A 20,954-nucleotide genomic window follows, 5' to 3' on the forward strand; every position below is an offset into this window, starting at 1 on the left:
AGATCTGAAGTACTGTCTATAACAGAGGATGCTGTTTTGTACGAAATTGGCATTGACCAGTCACTGACCCCAAGATCACTCAGCTACTGCCCACACCCACCTACCCACAGTCCTCAATAGGGCTCTTATTCTAATTTAGGACACGATAACCCACAATAAATGATTCTTTACTGTTTTAAAAAGACTTTAAAAAAAATTTGGACCAAAAGTCTTTATTGAATTTGTTACCACACCACTTACGTTTCATGCTTTGGTTTTTTGGCTGTGAGGCATGTGGGATCTTAGCTGCCTGACCAAAGATTGAACCCACACTCCCTGCATTGGAAAGTGAAGTCTTAACCACTGGACCACCAGGGAAGTAATTGATTATATATTTTATTTCTTATAAAGGTGCCTCTAAGAAGACAGCCAAACTGCTAGAGCTGATGATAGAAATGAAGAGATGAAAGGAAGTGATGACTTGTGACCAAGACTTGGCAATACGCAGGGAGAAATACATGCTGTCGTAGAATATCCCACCATAGTATGGTTAATTTCCAAAGAGCTCAGGGTCTCAACCATACTCATGCCTGCTGCTGCTACTGCTGCTAAGTTGCCTCAGTCGTGTCCGACTCTGTGCGACTCCATAGACGGCAGCCCACCAGGCTCCCCCCTCCCCGGGATTCTCCAGGCAAGAACACTGGAGTGGGTTGCCATTTCCTTCTTCAATGCGTGAAAGTGAAAAGGGAAAGTAAAGTCGCTCAGTCATGCCTGACTCTTAGCGACCTCATGAACTGCAGCCCACCAGGCTCCTCTGTCCATGGGATTTTCCAGGCAAGAGTACTGGAATGGGTTGTCATTGCCTTCTCCAATACTCCTGCCTAGAGATTATAAAAACAGATAGCCACAGGGGCCAGGCAAGTGCCATGCATGAGTGAGGCATGCTAGCCAAACATGCAGCCCTCAGGAGTCCTCATTTCCTCAGAGACAGAGAGACATAGGAGCAAATAAGAGTCAATTTTTTCTTTATTGTAAGACAAACAGCAGCACAAGCAGGACAGCAGAGGCAGTGAGAGCTGGCCTCAGAGCAGGGTGTGCACCCATCTTGCCTAACGGGCACGGCTGCCCCTGCTGTCCTGAGAATTGTCACCAGGTGGAACACAGCATAGAGTTACTACAGCTCTCAAAGTTTGCATATTTCAGGAATCCAATTGACGTGAAGGGTATTCTTCTCCCCATATTGTTGTATAAGCTAACTCAGTGCTGAGCTGCAAACCTATATGTGAGTTGGACTCCACCTGCAGACAGCTGTGATGCTTATTTCTGCACATCCTCCCACCTCCCCAATCAGTCTTCAGGGACGAGACGGTCCACTTGTGTCCCAGAAAAGGAGTTGCCGTGCATGACTAAGGCTGAAACAGATGAGGACACATTACACAGAAAGCATGTTCAGAAAGTGATTCATTCTCCGGGAAGGTGTGAATCAAGTGCCTGCCCAGGAATTCAGAGGAGCGGGGCTGTCTTCTACCTCGACCGGCACTATCTGGGTACCACAAGCAGCCCTGATTCTAGAAATGAGAAAAGAGGCAGCAATGTGAGCCTGTCCTGGGGACTCAGACTCTTTTAGAGACCCAGGCTTAGCACAATGTAATAGGGGCTGTCCCCTTCGGGGTTGCACAGACTCGTGGGGTGTGTGATGCCATCTATGGTTGAGTCCTGTGTGCACAGCTGATGAGTTGGGACAACTCATCGTCCCTGCTGGCCTGGGAAACACCTGTCTGCAGAGCTAAAGCAGTTCTCCTGCTGGTGGGGACGGAATCTGGCCTCAGCACACACTGCACGCATCCCAGCAGCTCACCATTACTCTCCACATCAGCCCTGCTGTGGTCATCCTTCTGATTTGGATTAGGCTGTTAGATAAAAATTGAGAATATTATCTGAATCCAACCGTTTTCTTCTCTCTTCCTATCTCTTCCTTGTGTTTTCTAGCCAACGCTTTATCAGTGGAACTCTTTAATTTTCCTGAACAGTCTCTTCAAGGGTGCAGGGAATTTAAAACATATTTCAACTGTATGTGTGTTTAAAATCATAAAATGTATGTAATTGAAGTTGAAGATAATTGCAAACTAGTCTTGATTTTACTGGTGTTTTATTAACAGATCTGCCTTAATCCAGGATTAAAACCAAGTGAGATTAGAGGATTTCTCTCATCTGCCGCTTGGAGCAAGAGACTCTGTGTAATAGAAGTGCTTCCTTGCTTGTCGTAAAGCTGTCCTATTATGGTCACAGCAGTGCCATGTGCTGCCCTGTTGCCACCTGCCCCTGTGATGCACGTGTGCAGTGACAAGCAAGAGAGGCACCCAGCATGGTTCAATGCCAACCCATGTCCCTCAGAAAAGGTGTCAGGACAAATCCCACTTTCTCTTAACCTCTGTGTTCTGAGTTGCCTTGTCAGAACCATATTGCCATTCCTCTAAATTTGGCATTTCATTTCAACATACATCACAGGGCACATTATTCCAGGAAAACAGGCAGTGACTAGAGTAGTAAGTACCCTGTGGCAGGTGTAGCTAGTTTGCTCCATTGATCAGAGCTCCATTGACAGGGGGAGGGTCACAGGACCTACATTCTCATGGCAGCCATTCAGTTTCCTCCTGCTCCAAGGCCTCCGGCTGCACCTGTAATGTGGACCAGCTACCACTGTGAAAATGTATTCATCCAAGGAATAATGGGAACTCAGAGGGTTTCTCCTGTGGGCAACAGGTAGTGGCCTTATATCCATAGATACGTAGACACATAGATGTCAGTTGATCTATTGAAGGTCATCATTGCAGGGAAAAGGTCGTGCCAGTCAGAGGTGACTGAGGACAAAGCAGGTCGAAGTCCTCCCACAACCCTGTGACTTTTCACATAGTTCCTTTCCTTACCCTAATTGTAATCTGAACCTCCTAGGGAAGATGCAGCCTTCTTCTGTGTTCATTTCAGTCACCCGTACAACCCCTTCTGTCAGTTGGATTCTGTGTTTCCTGTATTAATCAATAGTTATTCCTGGGGAGAGGGTGTGTAGGCACATGTGCGCACATTTGTATTAACAGTCTGTGTACCTGGACTCATTCTTTCACCCCTCCCTCCCTGGGGAGTTCAGGAATAATCCCACCATCCAAGAAGGCACACTGGCTGTCACTCTCACTACTATTTTCTGTCCTCAGGCTTCTGTATAAAACCGATCTCAAAGTCCTGTCAAATCCTCCATTAAAAATCTCTCCCTCTCTCCCTTCCACGATTCCAGTTCAGATCATGACCGTCTCTCTTCAGAGAGTTTCCAGTTGGTCTCCTGCTTTTGCAAGATGCCCCCACCTGTATCTACTCACCATTGTTGTGTTAGTTTAGGTGTACATCAGAGTGATTCAGTTCATATATATATATACACATAGAGAGAGAGAGCGAGAGAGAGAGATAAAATGATTCTTTTTTTCAGATTCTTTTCCATTATAGGTTATTTTAGATGTTGAATAGAGTTTTCCTGTGCTATATAGTAATTCTATTTATCTTTCTAACAGTGTGTATTTGTTAATCCCAGACTCCTAATTTATCTCTCTTCTCCCTTCCCCTTTGGTAACCATAAGCTTGTTTTCTATGTCAGTGAATCTATGCCTGTATCATAAAAGAGTTTATTTGTATCATTTTTTAGATTCTACATACAAGTGATATATGATATTTGTCTTTGACGTATTTCACTTAGTATGATAATCTCTAGGTCCATCCATGTTTCTGCAAATGGTATTATTTCATTCTTTTTATGGCTGACTAATATTAAATTGTATATATGTACCAAATCTTCTATCTGTCAATGAATATCTAGGTTGTTTCCATGCCTTGGCTGTTACAAATAGTGTCGCAATGAACACTGGGGTGCATGTATCTTTTCAAATTAGTTTTCATCTTTTCTGGATATATGCCCAGGAGTAAGATTGCTGGATCATATGGTAACTCTAATCTTAGTTTTTTAAGGAACCTCCATACTGTTCTCCATAGTGGCTGCCCCAGTTTAAATTCTCACCAACAGTGTAGGCAGGTTCCCTTTTTCATTAGATTTTCTAATCCTCCTCTGAGACCATTCTCCAAGTGACCCAGGTAGAGTCAGCCAGGCCTGCCTCAGCAAGGCATGGGTCCTATCTCCCTCACTTAGCTGAAGCACCAGATCTCACTCATCTTTGTGTTAACACAGACCACCAATTCAGTCAGGTGTCACTCAACCACTTTCCAATTATATATTGAGCAGCTATACCATATGCTACAAACCATTAGAGAAGCTAATGATACAGGAACAAGTAAAGAGAGGCATGGCCCCCATTACGGTACTAAAGTCATGCATAAATGATTGTTAAATGAATAAGGCTAAGTGTGTTTTACCTGTATAGTGAGCAAAGTTAAGCTTTAAAGAAAATAGAAGTAGCAACTATCAGGAAAGAAAATAAAGTCTTCATTCCCAACCCTCTGATTTTATGTTTGTAATTTAGGAGATAAAATATACTTTAATGAAGAGTTTTGTTCATTTTTAATGAGGATACACAGTTATAGATTAGAAATAGTAATAATAATGACAGCAGCTAACTTCTTTGGAAGGCTTACTATATTCTAGGTTCCATTTTTTTACACATGTGAGCTCATTTTTTACTTACATCAAATTTGGAAAGAAGACTACTAATAGTAGTTGTAGTAGTCCTCAAATTTGAAGACAACTATTATAGTCTTCATTTTAGAAAAAAGGAAATTAAGCCATTGAAGTTTTTAGTAACTTGATCACAGTTCTACAATTAGTAAGTACTAATGAGTACTTATGAGCACATACTAATGAGTGTGTGCCCAAGCAGTCTAACTCCACAGCCCACACAGTGCTCTGTTTTCCTTTTACAGGTGGGATGTCTACTCATATGTGCAATACTGAGAGGATATGGTCTGTGATATATCTAAATACACACAACAAGGAGCTATCTGAATTTTCAAGTGAAGTGGAGAAAAAACAAGGGCCCCAATATTAATAGCAATATTATTTACAATAGTGAAGACATGGAAGCAAATGTTCACAGATAGATGAACGGATTAAGAAGATGTAAAATATTACTCAGCCATAAAAAAGAATAAAATAATGCCACTTGCAGCAACATGGATGGACCTAGAGATGATTATACCAAGTGAAATAGGTCAGACAGAGAAAGACTGATGTCACTTATACATGGAATCTAAACAATGATACAAATGAACTTATTTACAAAAGAGAAATAGACTCACAGACACAGAAAACAGATTCATGGCTAACAAAGGGGAAAGGAGAAGAGGGAAAGATAAATTAAGAGTTTGGAATTAACAGATACACACTACTAAATGTAATAGTAGTGTATTTGTGGCACAGGGAAATATATTCAATATCTTGGAATAACCTATAAGGGAAAAGAATTTGAAAAAGAATATGTATATCTATATTCATATATATATGAATGATCATTTTGCTGCACATCTGAAATGTTGTAAATCAACTATACTTCAATTTTTAAAAAAATCAAACAATAAAAACTTCCAAAATGCAAAAATAAAGAATTTTTTAAGTATCTGTAAGACTATAAGACTATATGGGTGGAAAACAAAGCAGCAGTTGCCTTAGATCGGGGGAGGGAGACTACAAAGGATTACACAAGGGCACCCAACTCTGTAGGGTGATGGACGTGTCTGTCCAAACTCTAGAACTGTATACCACTAAGTGTGGACTTCACTAGATTCTAATTCAACACAGTAAACCAGGATGTTGGGGGATCCCAGAGCAGAATGCAGACTGAGGCAGGTGAATCTAACTGTATGACCTGTGTTTGACATAAGCTCATTGAAGAGGGTAGAATAAAAAGGAGCTGACTAGTTTCGGCAAATGGTGTCTGGACTGGATACTAACGCATGGGACAAAATGCATCGAACATAAAGACTGTACTCTAGCTGATAAATTTATTTCTTATAGATGTATGGGTTAGCAATCATGGAAGTACACGTATGCTAGTATTAAACAAATAAATAAATACAGTGTAGATAATAGAAGCCAGTTTTCTGTCAGAAAAAGGAGCTAAAAATAAGCAAGAAGGGAAACAAGAATAGATCCTGTGGTGCTGGGTTATAGGTCATCAGTATGAACTCTTATTTTAAGAGAAGGAGATTTGTATATATATATATAGGTTAGTATGCACACATGCATTTCCCAGTTCTGTCCCCTACTAGGCATAGCAGAAAAAAAGCAAAAGATGCAGTCATGTCAAAAGGAATTAAGAAGCCAACCAGATACCTCCCAGGGGCCAAAACTGGAACTACAAGCTTTACTTGTTGCTTTGTTGAGCAACAAAATTAATTACATTAATATTGGATTGTAACCCAAAGACTAAAATAAACATCAATGAGTTCATATTGCTATAAAAAATGATCAAATAAATAAAATAAATGGAGGGATAAGGGACAAATTTCCTTACGAAAGAATTTCAAATAATATGTGTCCCTTCCCTTAGAGTTTGGGCTAGACTCAATGACCTTCACCCAAAGGATGGAGTATGGAAGGAAAAACGTAACAGGTTTACAGAGGAGAAACCTGAAAGTCAACAGGCACTCCATAACCAGGTGATGAATGTTAATAAGTTATGTGCCACTGATCTGATGCAAAAGGAATGGCACTTCCTCCCTGGGAATTCTGCCCCCAAGCCCATAACCCCAGTCTGATCACAAGAAAACATCAGACAGACCCCAGATGAGACAGTCTACAAAATATCCAACCATATTCTTCAAAACTGGCAAGGTCATGACAAACAAAGAAATACTGAGAAAATAGCACAGGTCAGAGGAAACTAAAGAGACATGAAAATTAAATGCTGTGTCATATTCTGGCTTAGATTTTGAAATAGATGAAAGGAAATTTTTAAAAACACTGATTAAATTTGAATGAAGTCTGTATTTAGTTAGTAGCATTGTACCAATGTTAATTTCTTAGTTTCAACATATATACGATGATTATAGAAAATGTTAACATTAGGGGAAGCTGGGTGAACACTATATACAAACTGTACTCTCCTTGCAACTCTTCTAGAAATTATTCCAAAGTAAAAAAAAAAAAAAGTTTCTGAAATTGTTATTGCTTCAAATACATACATATATCATTTATTTTTATAACATGTAAAGAGACTTCCCTGGTGGTCCAGTGGTTAAGACTCTGCACTGTCACTGTAGGGGGTTGGTTCGATCCCTGGTTGGGAAACTAAGATCCCATATGCCACAGAGCGTGGCAAAAAAAAGGGAAAATATTACCCATTCAAAAAAATCAAGTTTAAAAATAAAATAAGTACTGCTTCGTGACATGATGCTTCTGAGAGTGGCAAGGCTATACATTTTTCTACCTTTCATATTCTGTATTATTTTAATGCATTATTTTTGTTTCCATAATAATTCAGGTTTAAATCTAGGAAAATGTCAGCTTCAGTTTTGTGCAAATGTTTAAATTTCTCTATTTCTCTTTTCTGGTCTTGAGAGCTGAACTCCATTTTGGGGAAGATACAAACATAATAGAAACGAATCCTCTCTAGTTGAAATTCATCTGCGATGCCTGAATTAGGCCTCTTCCCTGGGTTGAACTGAGCCCAAAGGCCTGTGTCTAGGCAGAAGAAAGAGTGGAAACAGGAAACAAATGCCCCCAAGTGAACTGGCCACACAGAAACTTTCAGCAAACATGCCTGTTCTCATTGTGAAATGTTGGTCAGAGGAGTAATTTGGATATCTACTTCCTTCCAGATTTGTTTCCTGTCCATTTCAGCTGAAACATACAAATCACTGATGGCAGATAGAGGCGTGAGCTGCTTGGCCATAATAGGGAATTCTAGGTAAACAATCAGGTGTTTTTTAGCTGTCACTTAAGTAGCCTCTGACAAACGTCACTGTCGATGAAGCTTGACACAAATATATGAGGCATCTTCTGCCCATCTCTTGTGCCAAAGCATCAGGCGAAACACATCATCTGCGACAGGGGAGCATTAAGCAAATTAATGTTCAGGACTTTTTAAAATAATCATTTTTAAGCAAGTAATTTATTTTTCAGGCATGATTAGGGAGAAAAATTATGGCAATCGAATGTAGGAATGGCTCTCAGTGCTGTAAACACATTCCATGGGTCTGAGTTCACTTCTTGAAGCCATGTTTTTCACGTTCTGGAATTAGGGGAAGAGACCTGGAGTTTGAGTGCCATTCCTCTCCTGCAAATTCTGAGACGTGCTGCACGAGAAAGACTTGCATCCCTTAGGGAGGACCTCTGCAACATGGGCCTCACCTATGTGGATGGTCCGGTGAAGGCCTGGAGAGTGGCTCTGAGGGGCAGAAAGGTCTAATTTCCCCCACTCGCCTCTGGGCTCTTAGGGTAAGAGAAGCAAACGCTGGACTGTCACTCCTGCTTAATTTTCACCCACTACAGTCTGCCATCTGAACAGCCAAACTATCTTTTAAGAATTGTAAATCAGGGACTTCCCTGGTGGTCCAGTGGTTAAGAATACATCTGCCAATGCATGGGACATGGGTTCAATCCCTAGTCTGGGAAGATTTCACACGCCACGAAGCAACTAAGTCCCTGCACCAAGACTATTGAGACTGTGCCCTAGAGCCTGCAAGCCATGGTTACTGAGCCCACGTGCTGCAACTATTGAAGCCCACATGTTCTACAACTCCTGCTTCACGACAAGAGAAGCCACCACAACGAGAAGCCCATGCACTGAAACTAGAGAGGAGCCCCTGCTGTTTGTAACAAGAAGAAAAGCCCATGCACAGCAACGAAGACCAAGTGTAGTCAAAAATAAATAAATAAATAAAAACTTAAAAAATATATAAATTAAACCATATCATTATTTGTTTATAATCCTCCAGTAGTTTTCCACCACACTGGGGGGTATAATGCCTAGTGAAATAAAAGATAAAGACAAATATTATATGTTTTCACTTTTATGTGGAATGCAAATAGTAGAACAAATGATCAATTATAACAAAACAGAAACAGACTCACAGATATGGAGGACAAGCTAGAGGTTACCAGTAGGGAGAAGGGTCGGGGAGGGACAAGATAGGTAAAGGAGATTGAGACACAAACCACCAAGAATAAAGTAAGTTACAAGGATGTAATATACACAACAGGAAACAGGGAATATGGTCAATATTTTATAGCTTTGCATGGAGTGTAATCTATAAAAATAGATTATACCATAGACTGTATATACTGTACTATTAAATTACTATGTTGTAGACTTGAAACTTCCCCAGGTGGCAGTGGTAAAGAACCTGCTTGCCAGTGCAGAAGTCAACTATACTTTAATAAAAATAAGTAAGTAAAATAAAAAACAAAATAAAATTCAAAACATGTATCTGGCTCCTCCCTCTGTTTGTCCACAACAATCCTCCCCTCCCTCACTACATTCTGTCAGCAAGACAGAATGCCCCAGATCATGACCTTCCAGACACATTTGGCTTGTGACTTGCTTCAGTCAATGAGATTTAAGTAGAAGTGACATATATCACTTCCAACTAGAACCTTGAAGAGTCGGTGCATGATTAGTGGTGCTCAAGTCCCCCTACTGCAGAGGTCAGGGAAGTCCAGGCCAGGATGGAATCTGAGCACAAGCCCTGCAACAACTCCCAGTGGACATGCACCAGGAAAAAAGAAATGTGCTCTGTTTCGAACCCCTGAGCTTTGGGGAGTGGTTGGTTAGTTATTGCAACATAACCTGACCTATCCTGACTAGCACAGGGCCTGAATGGATAAATGAATGAAAGAACACAATACATAGTCTTGCTCAATCTGGCAGCAGCCTCTGTGGCATTAGCAACCACAAGCCAACTCAGATTTGTCCTCAGCCGATGGGAAAACAAGACCAGAGCCATGGCCAGGACAGGGAACCCAGGAGGGAGGCTATATGGCAAAGTGAAGGACTTACTGACCATATCACAGATTCAGTCTAACTCCACAACCAGGAGTCACAGACAGCACACTCCCTCTCAGTCTAAGATATTTGCTTAGAAAGAGATTTCCCAACAGAGCCGTGGTAGATGGTAGTCTCTGATGCAGGAGCCTGGATGGGGCCTGGGGAAGAAGGAAGCCTGGGATGGCTCTGGCTCCTCTGAACTCTGAAGGGGGACTAGTCAGCCCCCTTGAGTGGTTCTAAAAGCAAAGCTTTGGTTAGCTGTTAGGCTTGCTGTCTAGCCCTCTCTATCTCTGTGACTTCTGGCTATTTACTTAACCTCTCTGAGCTTCAATTTTCTTGTTTATCAAATATGGATAATAACCCCTATCTCCTAGGACACTGAGAACTAAGGGATAAAATGCACTTTCAACACTTGGCTACTTATTAAGTAGCATACTCTGTGCTTAATAAATGCTAGCTATTGATAGAAGTGTTTTCTGAAACTCCAGAAACCTCTCAGGTAGGAGCTATGGGACAAATAGAAGAAAGGAGGAGCTACCTTCTCAGTACAGATCAAACATGGTAGAAACAAATGAAGAAATGTTCTCCGAAAACAACCAAAATGACCAGTCTAAAATAATTTGAAATCAAGTGAAAGCACAGATGGACACAGAGAACATCCCAGGCGTAGCCACTCCACACGATTCGGCACGCCATTAAGGAACATTCGCACTGGTCATGTTTGTTGCTTTTAGTGTTATCGTATTTTTGCACAGACCTTTTAATCTCAGAAATTAAATGACTACTCTAGAAGGTTACGGGACTTCTTACCCTCCCTCTCCCTGGTTATATTTCCTTTTGAGACATTTTTAAAGTTTTCAGTAAAAAAAAAAAAATATGCTGTAAAAGGCTAGGTTGAATTATATGATACATTGAAATTAAAATGAAATTTTAAATTATCATGCAGTTCGGGATGATGTAGAATGAGTGATAATAAATAAAGGTTAAAAGGATGATGGCAGATCCTTTTTCATGTTTTTTCTTTTTTTCTTTCTGTTGTTTATAAAAAACCTTCTCAGAAGATTAAAAATAATATTTCTTTCCCTATTGATTTTTTTCTTTCCCCATTTGGCAAACATTAATTTATTTCCTGTGTTTCTAATGGAGCTGATATTAATAGAGCTTTATTTATTTATTTCAGCCCCTGGCCATCAACATTACTGATGGTACCCTATGCCTGAGGACAGCACCCAGACTGTTCCAGAAGTGACAGGACATTTCTGGAGGCCAGAATGCAGGATCCTGTCCCCACCACCCTCTCCCAGTGTCTGTATGAAAATGTGTCCTGCCTTTATCACCCAAGATACAAGGGACTTCTAGTCCAATCTGCTGCCCTGTAAAGGCTGTTCCAGAACCAGTCCAAAGCCCGGCTCACATGGTTCCTTCTGCTTAGAATTCCTCTTCCCTACTCTCCTGCCTTTGTTAGGGCCCCAGCTCAGATTCTGTCTTTTGGAGTGAAGATTGCCCTGATCTCTTCTTTATGTGGAACATAAACCTCTCTCAGCTGAATAAGTTTCCAATACATAACACACTTTGGTATGCTAGACCCTGGGCCAGGTGCTAGGGATCCAACAGTGACTAAGACAAAGTTCTTGCCTTTGAGAACATTCATCCGCTCCAGCTGGGGAGACACAGTCATGGTGCTACATGGCAGGGCACAGGGTGCTTAACCCTTGTTGTTGTTTCATCACTAAGTCGTGTCTGACTCTTTGGAACCTCGTGGACTGTAGCCCGCCAGGCTCCTCTGTCCATGGGATTTTCCAGGCAAGAATATTGGAGTGGGTTGCCATTTCCACCTCCATGGGATCTTCCCAACCCAGGCATCGAACCCATGTCTCTTGCATCTCCTGCATTGGCAGGTGGATTCTTTAGCACTAGTACCTGTTTAAACTATGCTGTGGGTTTATTAATTATGATGCTTGATCATTTATATACATAATTTAATGGACTATTCTGGAATCAGTGCTAAAGCCCAAAGAAAGTACTCTAACAGTAGAGATTTCCAGCATGTGACAGAGAAAATTTTGAGGGCACAAATGCCTTGAGGCATGGCTATTACTCACCTGCACACTATCCTCAGATCAGCATCACAAAAACCCTAAGGGTCTCCAGGAGCTACGACTCCCTGTTCTCATTGAAGTGTGAAGAATCCTACTCCTCATTCCAAAGCATCAGCTCTCTCCAAAGAGGTGGAGTTGGCCTGGGGAGGGATCTGAGTATCGGGAAGAGAACTTCTGCTCTTCTCCTAGCCCTTCTCTCCTATCTTCTGATAGAACTTTCTGCCAAACTGTGCGCAATTATCTCCTCAGAGGGCCTTTTTGCCACTTCACCAAGTCCTTATCAAAGACATCAATATTAGTTAAAGAAATTCTGGTTGGTTTGAAATAATGTTTCAAACATGTTCAGTTCAGTTCAGTTGCTCAGTCACGTCCGTCTCTTTGTGACCCCATGAATCGCAGCACGCCAGGCCTCCCTGTCCATCACCAGCTCCCAGAGTTCACTCAAACTCACGTCCATCGAGTCGGTGATGCCATCCAGCCATCTCATCCTCTGTCGTCCCCTTCTCCTCCTGCCCCCAATCCCTCCCAGCATCAGAGTCTTTTCCAATGAGTCAACTCTTCGCATCAGGTGGCCAAAGTACTGGAGTTTCAGCTTTAGCATCATTCCTTCCAAAGAAATCCCAGGGTTGATCTCCTTCAGAATGGACTGGTTGGATCTCCTTGCAGTCCAAGGGACTCTCAAGAGTCTTCTCCAATACCACAGTTCAAAAGCATCAATACTTTGGCACTCAGCCTTCTTCACAGTCCAACTCTCACATCCATACATGACCACAGGAAAAACCATAGCCTTGACTAGATGAACCTTTGTTGGCAAAGTAATGTCTCAGCTTTTGAATATGCTATCTAGGTTGGTCATAACTTTCCTTCCAAGGAGTAAGCATCTTTTAATTTCATGGCTGCAGTCACCATCTGCAGTGATTTGGAGCCCAGAAAAATAAAGTCTGACACTGTTTCCACTAGTTCCCCATCTGTTTCCCATGACGTGATGGGACCAGATGCCATGATCTTAGTTTTCGGAATGTTGAGCTTTAAGCCAACTTTTTCACTCTCCACTTTCACTTTCATCAAAAGGCTTTTTAGTTCCTCTTCACTTTCTGCCATAAGGGTGGAGTCATCTGCATATCTGAGGTTATTGATATTTCTCCCGGCAATCTTGATTCCAGCTTGTGCTTCTTCCAGTCCAGCGTTTCTCATGATGTACTCTGCATAGAAGTTAATAAGCAGGGTGACAATATACAGCCTTGACGTACTCCTTTTCCTATTTGGAACCAGTCTGTTGTTCCCTGTCCAGTTCTAACTGTTGCTTCCTGACTTGCATATAGGTTTCTCAAGAGGCAAGTCAGGTGGTCTGGTATTCCCATCTCTTTCAGAATTCTCCACAGTTTATTGTGATCCACAGAGTCAAAGGCTTTGGCATAGTCAATAAAGCAGAAATAGACATTTTTCTGGAACTCTCTTGCTTTTTTGATGATCCACTGGATGTTGGCAATTTGATCTCTGGTTCCTCTGCCTTTTCTAAAACCAGTTTGAACATCAGGAAGTTCATGGTTCACATACTGCTGAAGCCTGGCTTGGATAATTTTGAGCATTACTTTACTAGTGTGTGAGATGAGTGCAATTGTGCGGTAGTTTGAGCATTCTTTGGCATTGCCTTTCTTTGGGATTGGAATGAAAACTGACCCTTTCCAGTCCTGTTAGACATTCTTTTTTGCTAAGAGAAAAATCTTAAAAGGCTATTCCTGATTGACCAGTGGCTTCCCTCCACATGATGATGTAAGGACCCAGGTTGCTTCCACCTTGTGATTCTACGGTCCTCAATACATGGCTTCCAAGGCCACCAATGCTTGCCTGCATTAGATTTGTAGAAGAAAGAATACAGATGATATAATAGTCCAGCTGGAATAAGATGTACATCACTTCCATTCAAATGCAATTCTAGAACTTAGTCATATACCACATCTAACTGTCTATCACCTGGCTGTGTCCAAGAGAAACAGAAAACAGCTGTATTTAAAACTAGTCAGTCTTTGTCAAAACATATGAATTCCAGTCTTAGAATTTATGGGAACTCAGTAAAAAAAAAAAAAAAAAAAAGCTATTATTCTCTGGATACAATGGTGGCTTTTGAAAATTGCTAGGGAATGGCATGATCCATTTTCCCAGAAAAAGCAAGTGGTTCACACAACAAATAAATCATGGAGCCTATGCTATCTGATTCCAAAGCCACTAGACTATGTCATGTCAATGAGAAGATTTAGATAAAATCCCTACAAGGAGCTTACAGGTGAAAGATAATGGAGAACAATTAGATGCTTACTGAATCAAAGTTTACTATTTATTTCGAACTTGAAAATGATCATCACGTTCACTTTTCACCAATTCCCTGGTGGCTCAGACAGTAAAGACTCTGCCTGCAATGCAGGAGACCTGGGTTCAATCCCTGGGTTGTCATTTCCTTCTCCAAGTTATTGGTATATCTCACCAAATACTTTGGTTCCCTTCACTTCCAGGCACATGATAGAATTGTACTTCCCAGACCCCATGAAGCTGGTTGTAACCACATGACTTCCTTTAGGTAATAAAATGTGGATGGAAGTGACATGTCACCCTTTAGGGAGGAAATTTTAAGAACCATGCACAATTTGCCAGAAACGTCTTTTCCTTTGAGGTGAACTACCAGCAACATTCAAGATGTTGGATATTCCATCAGGCTAGGTTTGGAGGTGACATGCAGGCAGGGAGCAGAGCCCTCAGCCAAACTGCAGTGGACTTGTAGAAGGAGTCTGAAAAAGGCATTTACTATTAGGAACCACTAAGATTTTGTGGGTTTTTTTCTGTTACTGTTGCATAAACTAGCCTATCCTAATACACCCTTCCCTGGGAAATATGACACCAGAAAGTCAAATGCATAATCATTTATTTAGGGGAATTCTTGGCTTAAAGAAAATCTTTTAAAGCACACAGGTTACTCGTAAACTTATCATAGAAGTACAAATAGACCCCAAATTTATGGATTTACTCCCTCGTGGGATGGTGGTCCTTCCTTCCATCTTACAACCATTGGAGAACTCCAAAGTTTAGGATAATTCTGGTGATATTCTGGTCTGTACTGTTAAAAAGGCAAAGGAAGAAAAACAAACTTGACCTCTTTAAGCACTGCACTGTGGCAGATTGCAGAAATAGAAACATACCAAGCTGAAAGAAGTAAGGACCAAATTCATGACTAATTGTGTATAAGAGGGAAGTGAGCAGATGCAAGTCGGAGAGGAAGGTTGGTGGTGCTTATAAAGCTGCAGTCCCAAAAGCCAGTTCCAAATAGAAAGCGGAGGATGAGGCAGGACTCCAGGAGGCAGGGCAGAAGTTTTCCCCTTCGGCAGAAGCAGCAATGTGAAGACCAAATTTAAGTCAGTTTAAAAAACTGGAATGAGCAGGCCAGGTAAAAGCAGCACTATAACAGAACAACTGAGGCAGCTCACCCAACAGGAGTGAAGGACCCTGAGGGGAATCTGTGTAGGAAAAGAGTCATAAAAACTCAAATTCGCCACATAGCAGGACAGATCAAACATAGAAGTCCCCTCTCAGACCAGAGGCAGGCAAGTTGAAGTTTGAGATCTGGTAAACACTGACGAAGAAATAACCATCCATGGGGACCATGTTCTGCTGAAGTTAAAAGGAAAGACCCTGTGAGACACTTTGAAGTTCAGCATATTTCTACCTCTTTTAGAGTAGGGGAGAAATAGCATGCAGTGCTGGATTGTGGAGTCTGCTCTCCTTGGATTAGACTCCTGTGCTGCTAGTGAACTCGGGCAAGTTTCCCAACCTCTCTGATTCTCAGTTTCCTTTCCTATAAAGTGAGCATAACTATTTGAGGATTAAATGGGATGAAATGGAATATTCTTGCTGAATATCTCCCATGGTGAGACTCAGCACCTATAAATCGATGGTGATATCCCCTCCTACAGAGTCTGTTTGCAGGAAGGTGGCCTCTACATTTGTTTGGCCAACAAATGAGGAGAAAAAGTTTTCCACTGCAGAGAATCCTACTGGAGGAAGACTCTGGGGAGAATGGCCTGGTAGACAGTTTGAGATGTTGCCTATTCCCTTGCTGGTCTGAAGGGTGGTGAGACAAGGGAACGGAAGGAGCCACACATAGGAAATCTGGGCAAGACTGACAGTCCCTGTGTATTTTGCTTTGGGTTTGGGTCATCTAGGAAAGCCGTGAGTGGAGGCAGGGGGAACATCCTCTTCCTGATGCCCCGCACTCTGCCACATTAGTACCCACAGAAAGATGAATTTCAGAAATTCAGGTCACAAAGATAGCATATGTAAATCTCCGGGACTATGACTACCATGATCTTACCTCAGTATGCTTTCTATTTCATTAAATCTTCTTTCAAGAAATATTCCTTTTGATATGTGGACTTGGTGTCTCATAAACAGATCCTAGTTCCTTAAAAATCCTTTTTATTTAACTAGAAAATAAAATATGAGCCGATCTGGAGAGCATCCCTAACTACTTCCAGCTTTTTACCCTGCAGCTATTCTAACAGTGGAGAACTGCTACCACAACCTGCTGTTTCCCAAAATCCAGTCAATGTCTATTTGCTAGGCTGCCTGCCGATGAATTGTGGCAGTGAATTACTTGGGGAATTTGTCAAAATTAGACATTTGCAAGTTTTCCCTTGAAAAATTCAGTTTCAACAGATCTAGAAGATTCCACTAGTGATTGTGACAGGCATCCTGAATTGAGAACCATTTCAAGCAATTCCATTGTCTGTCCACCCATGGCAATCAGTGAAATTGCAAACATAGAAACATAAAAAGAACATGATTGCCAAATCCAATCCATTTCAACAAAATAATGGGCATAAATAAAGTTTCAAGTGTAAGAAGAAGTTGTCCATAGGTAGATGTTTTGATCACTGTTGATTTTTTTTTTTTTTAATGACTCTTGGTCTTGTTTCTATCCTTAGGCTTCTTGAACAGAAGGAAATGCAACAGTATGTAACAAGTAGAAGCCCTAAGGAATTGCATAGATGATCTATTCTTCTGATAAGAGATTAGACCAGCTTATACAGACAATTTTCTCAGCTCCAAGGGTAGATAAAAGAAAAGCTGTTGCACATCAACTGCCTGGCTGTTCATAATTAATCAACGACCATATATTCTATTAAAAAATATCCATTTTTAGTCCCTATTTTTTAAATTTCCATTCTCATCTTTATTTGCTTCCTTTACTAAGTGTGGACTTTGTTCTTTTCCTTGTTCCTTTAGGTGTAAGTTTCCATTGTTTATTTGAGGTTTTTCTTGTTTCCTGAAGTCAGCTATAATCTTCCCTCTTAGAACTAACTGCCTTTACTGTGTCCCATCAATTTGGGATTGTTGTGTTTGCATTTTCATTTGTCTCAAAGTAGTTTTTAATTTCCTCTTGGATTTCTTCATTGATTCAAAGGTTGTTTTGTAACATGTTGTTTAGACTCCATGTGTTTGTATTTTTTCCAGTTTTTTTCTTGAAGTTGATTTCTAGTTTCATACCACTGTGGTCAGAAAAGATGTTTCACATGATTTCAGTCTTCTTAAATTTGCTGAGACTTGTTTTGTGGCCTAACATGTGATTCCAAAAGATATATGCACCCTATGTTCATTGAAGCATTATTTATAATAGCTAAAGTATGGAAGCAAACTAGAGGTCTACTGACAGGTGAATGAATAAAGAAGAATGAACAAAGAAGATGTGATATATATATATATATATAATGGAATGTTACTCAGCCATAAAAAGAATGAAATCTTACCACTTGTGACAACGTGGATGGACCTAGAGAGTTGCAATAGTCGAAATAAGTCAGAGAGAGAAAGACAAGTGCCATATAATCTCACTTATATGTGAAGTTTAAGAAAACAAAACAAACAATACAGAAACAGATGTAGATAAAGAAATACCAAGGTCTACCTTGAATTAAGTTTTGTGCATGATATATGGTAAGAGAAAAGATTCATTTATTCACATGTGTGTATCTAATTGATTCAGCACCACTTATTGGAAAGGTCATGCTTTATCCACATTTCCTTCTCCAATGCATGAAAGTGAAAAGTGAAAGGGAAGTCACTCAGTCGTGTCTGACTCTTCGTGACCCCATGGACTGCAGCCCACCAGGCTCCTCCATCCATGGGATTTTCCAGGTAAGAGTACTGGAGTGGGGTGCCATCACCTTCTCTGTGTTGTACATCAAATGGCCATATACCTGTGGGCCAGCCTTTAAATTCTTTATTAGTCTATTTCTCTAACCTTGCACCAATATCACATTATTTAACAACTGTAGTTAATAAATCCTGATACATGTTAGTATAAGTATTTCAGCTTTGCTCTACTTCAAGATACTTTGGCTATTCTAGAACCTTTGCATTTTCATGTAAGTTTTAGAATCAATTTGCCAATTGTCATTAAAACACTGCTAAAATTTTTATTTAAATTTTATTGGACCTATAAAATGTATTCAGAATAAGGGGAACTGGCCTCTTAATATTAAATCTTCTAACTCATTATGTTTTTTTTTTTTTTCTTATTTTGGCCTTCTTTGGTTTCTTGCTACATTATTTTATAGTGTTTTATAGGTTTTGGTACAGAAGTCTTGACCATATTTTCTTAGATTTGTTTCATTTGATGACTACTAGTGTTATCATATGGTATTTTTCTTTCATTTTCTTCTTTTTTAACCACCCTACCCCCCAAAAAAAAAGACTCCTGCACTATTGATTGGGATTGCAGTGAATCTAGATCAACTTGGGGAAATTTGACATCTTAACAATATCAAGTCTTCTAACCCATAAACATACTATATCTATTTATGGAAGTCATTAGTAATTTCTTTCAGGAATGTTTTTTAGTTTCCAGTGCACAGACTTTGAATATCTTGTATCAGATTTATCCTTAAGTATTTCATATTCATGTATGATATTATAAATGCTATTTTAATTCAATTTTCTATTTATTAATAATATATAAAGATACAATTGATTTTTGCATATAGATCTTGTATCATGTAGTCTTGCTTAACTCAGTCATTAGTCTTAGTAGTTTTATCTTTAGATTCAGTCATCTTTTCTGTATAGAGATGATGTCATCTGTGAAAAAAGACAGCTTTTTTTATTTCTACTTTCTCTATCTTGATGCCTTTTCTTTCTTTTTCTTGCCTTATTGCAAGTCTCCTATAGTGTTGAAGAGAAGTAGTGAGAGTGGATATCAACATCACTGTCTTTTTCCAAGTGTAAAATCGGGGGAAAGTGAAAGGAAAGTGAAGTTGCTCAGTCGTGTCCGACTCTTTGTGACCCCACGGACTGTAGCCTACCAGGCTCCTCTGTCCATGGATTTTCCAGGCAATAGTACTGGAGTGGATTGCCATTTCCTTCTCCAGCAGATCTTCCCGACCCAGGGATGAAACTCAGGTCTCCCACATTGTAGATAGACGCTTTACCATCTGAACCACCTGCTGCTGCTAAGTTGCTTCAGTCGCGTCCGACTCTGTGCGACCCCATAGACGCCAGCCCACCAGGCTTCCCGGTCCCTGGGATTCTCCAAGCAAGAACACTGGAGTGGGTTGCCATTTCCTTCTCCAATGCATGAAAGTGAAAAGTGAAAATGAAGTCACTCAGTCGTGTCCGACTCTAGCGACCCCACGGACTGCAGCCTACCAGGCTCCTCCGTCCATGGGATTTTCCAGGCAAGAGTACTGGAGTGGGTTGCCATTGCCTTCTCCGTCTGAGCCACCAGGGAAGTCCATAAAAATTGGGGGAGGATTCACTATTTAATCATAAGGAAAAATATTACCTGTGAGTTTTTAGTACAGTCCATTATCAGTTTGAAGTTTCCTTCTATGTCTCCTTTTCTGGAGTTTTATAGTATGAATGATTTTAGATCATGTCAAAAGATTTTCTGTGTCTATTGAGGCAATCTTATGGCTTTTCTATTTTATTTTTTAATAAGGTAACTTACATTAATCCATTTTCAAATATTAAATCAACTTTGCATTCCTAGGTTATACTGAACTTGATCGTGGTGTCTTTTTATATATTGGTGTTTTTATATATTGTTGGATTCAATCTGCCAAAAATATTTTTAGAATTCTTTCCACATGTTCTTGTCACGGATTTATCTTTCTCTTTTCTTGTAATGTCTTTTTCACATTTGAGGGGCAGGATAATGAATTGATAAGTATTTCCTCCTTTTTAACTTTTTGGAAAAGTTCAAATAAAATAGATATATGTTTGGTATAATTCAGCAGTGAAATGATCTCAGTCTGTTTGTAGGAAGCGTTTTAACTACAAACTCCATTTAGTTAATAGGTATAGGACTATTTGTGTTATCTATTTTTTCTTGTTTGAACTTTTGTAATTTGTGTCTTTCAAGGAACTTGTCCATTTCATCCAAGCTATTAAATTTATTGACAAAGTTGCACATAATAATCTCTTCTTATTCTTTTAATATCTGTAGACTCTAATATCATCTCTCTCATTCCTGATATTTTGTTTCTTTTGTCTTTTATTCTTGATCAGTCTTGCTAAATATTAACTATTGTTTAATCTTCTTAGTTAACCAGGTTTTGATTTCATTGATTTTCTCTGTTTTTCCTCCTTCCTATTTCATTTGATATCTATTATGATCTTTATTATTTTGCTTTTTTCATTTATTATGTATTTTAGTTGTTCTTTCTCTAGTGTTGTAACAGAGAAGCTGAACCATTGATCTGAGATCTTTCTTTTGCTTGCTTTGAGTGTAATTTGTTCTTCCTTTACCACTTTCTTAAGGTGAGAGATGAAGTTATTGATTTGACACATTTCTTCTTTTCTACTATAGGAACTCAGTGCTATAAATATTCCCCCAAGTACTGCTTAACAG

The sequence above is a fragment of the Bos indicus x Bos taurus genome, chromosome 1 (genome assembly GCF_003369695.1).
Source record: "Bos indicus x Bos taurus breed Angus x Brahman F1 hybrid chromosome 1, Bos_hybrid_MaternalHap_v2.0, whole genome shotgun sequence".
Lineage (NCBI taxonomy): Eukaryota > Metazoa > Chordata > Mammalia > Artiodactyla > Bovidae > Bos > Bos indicus x Bos taurus.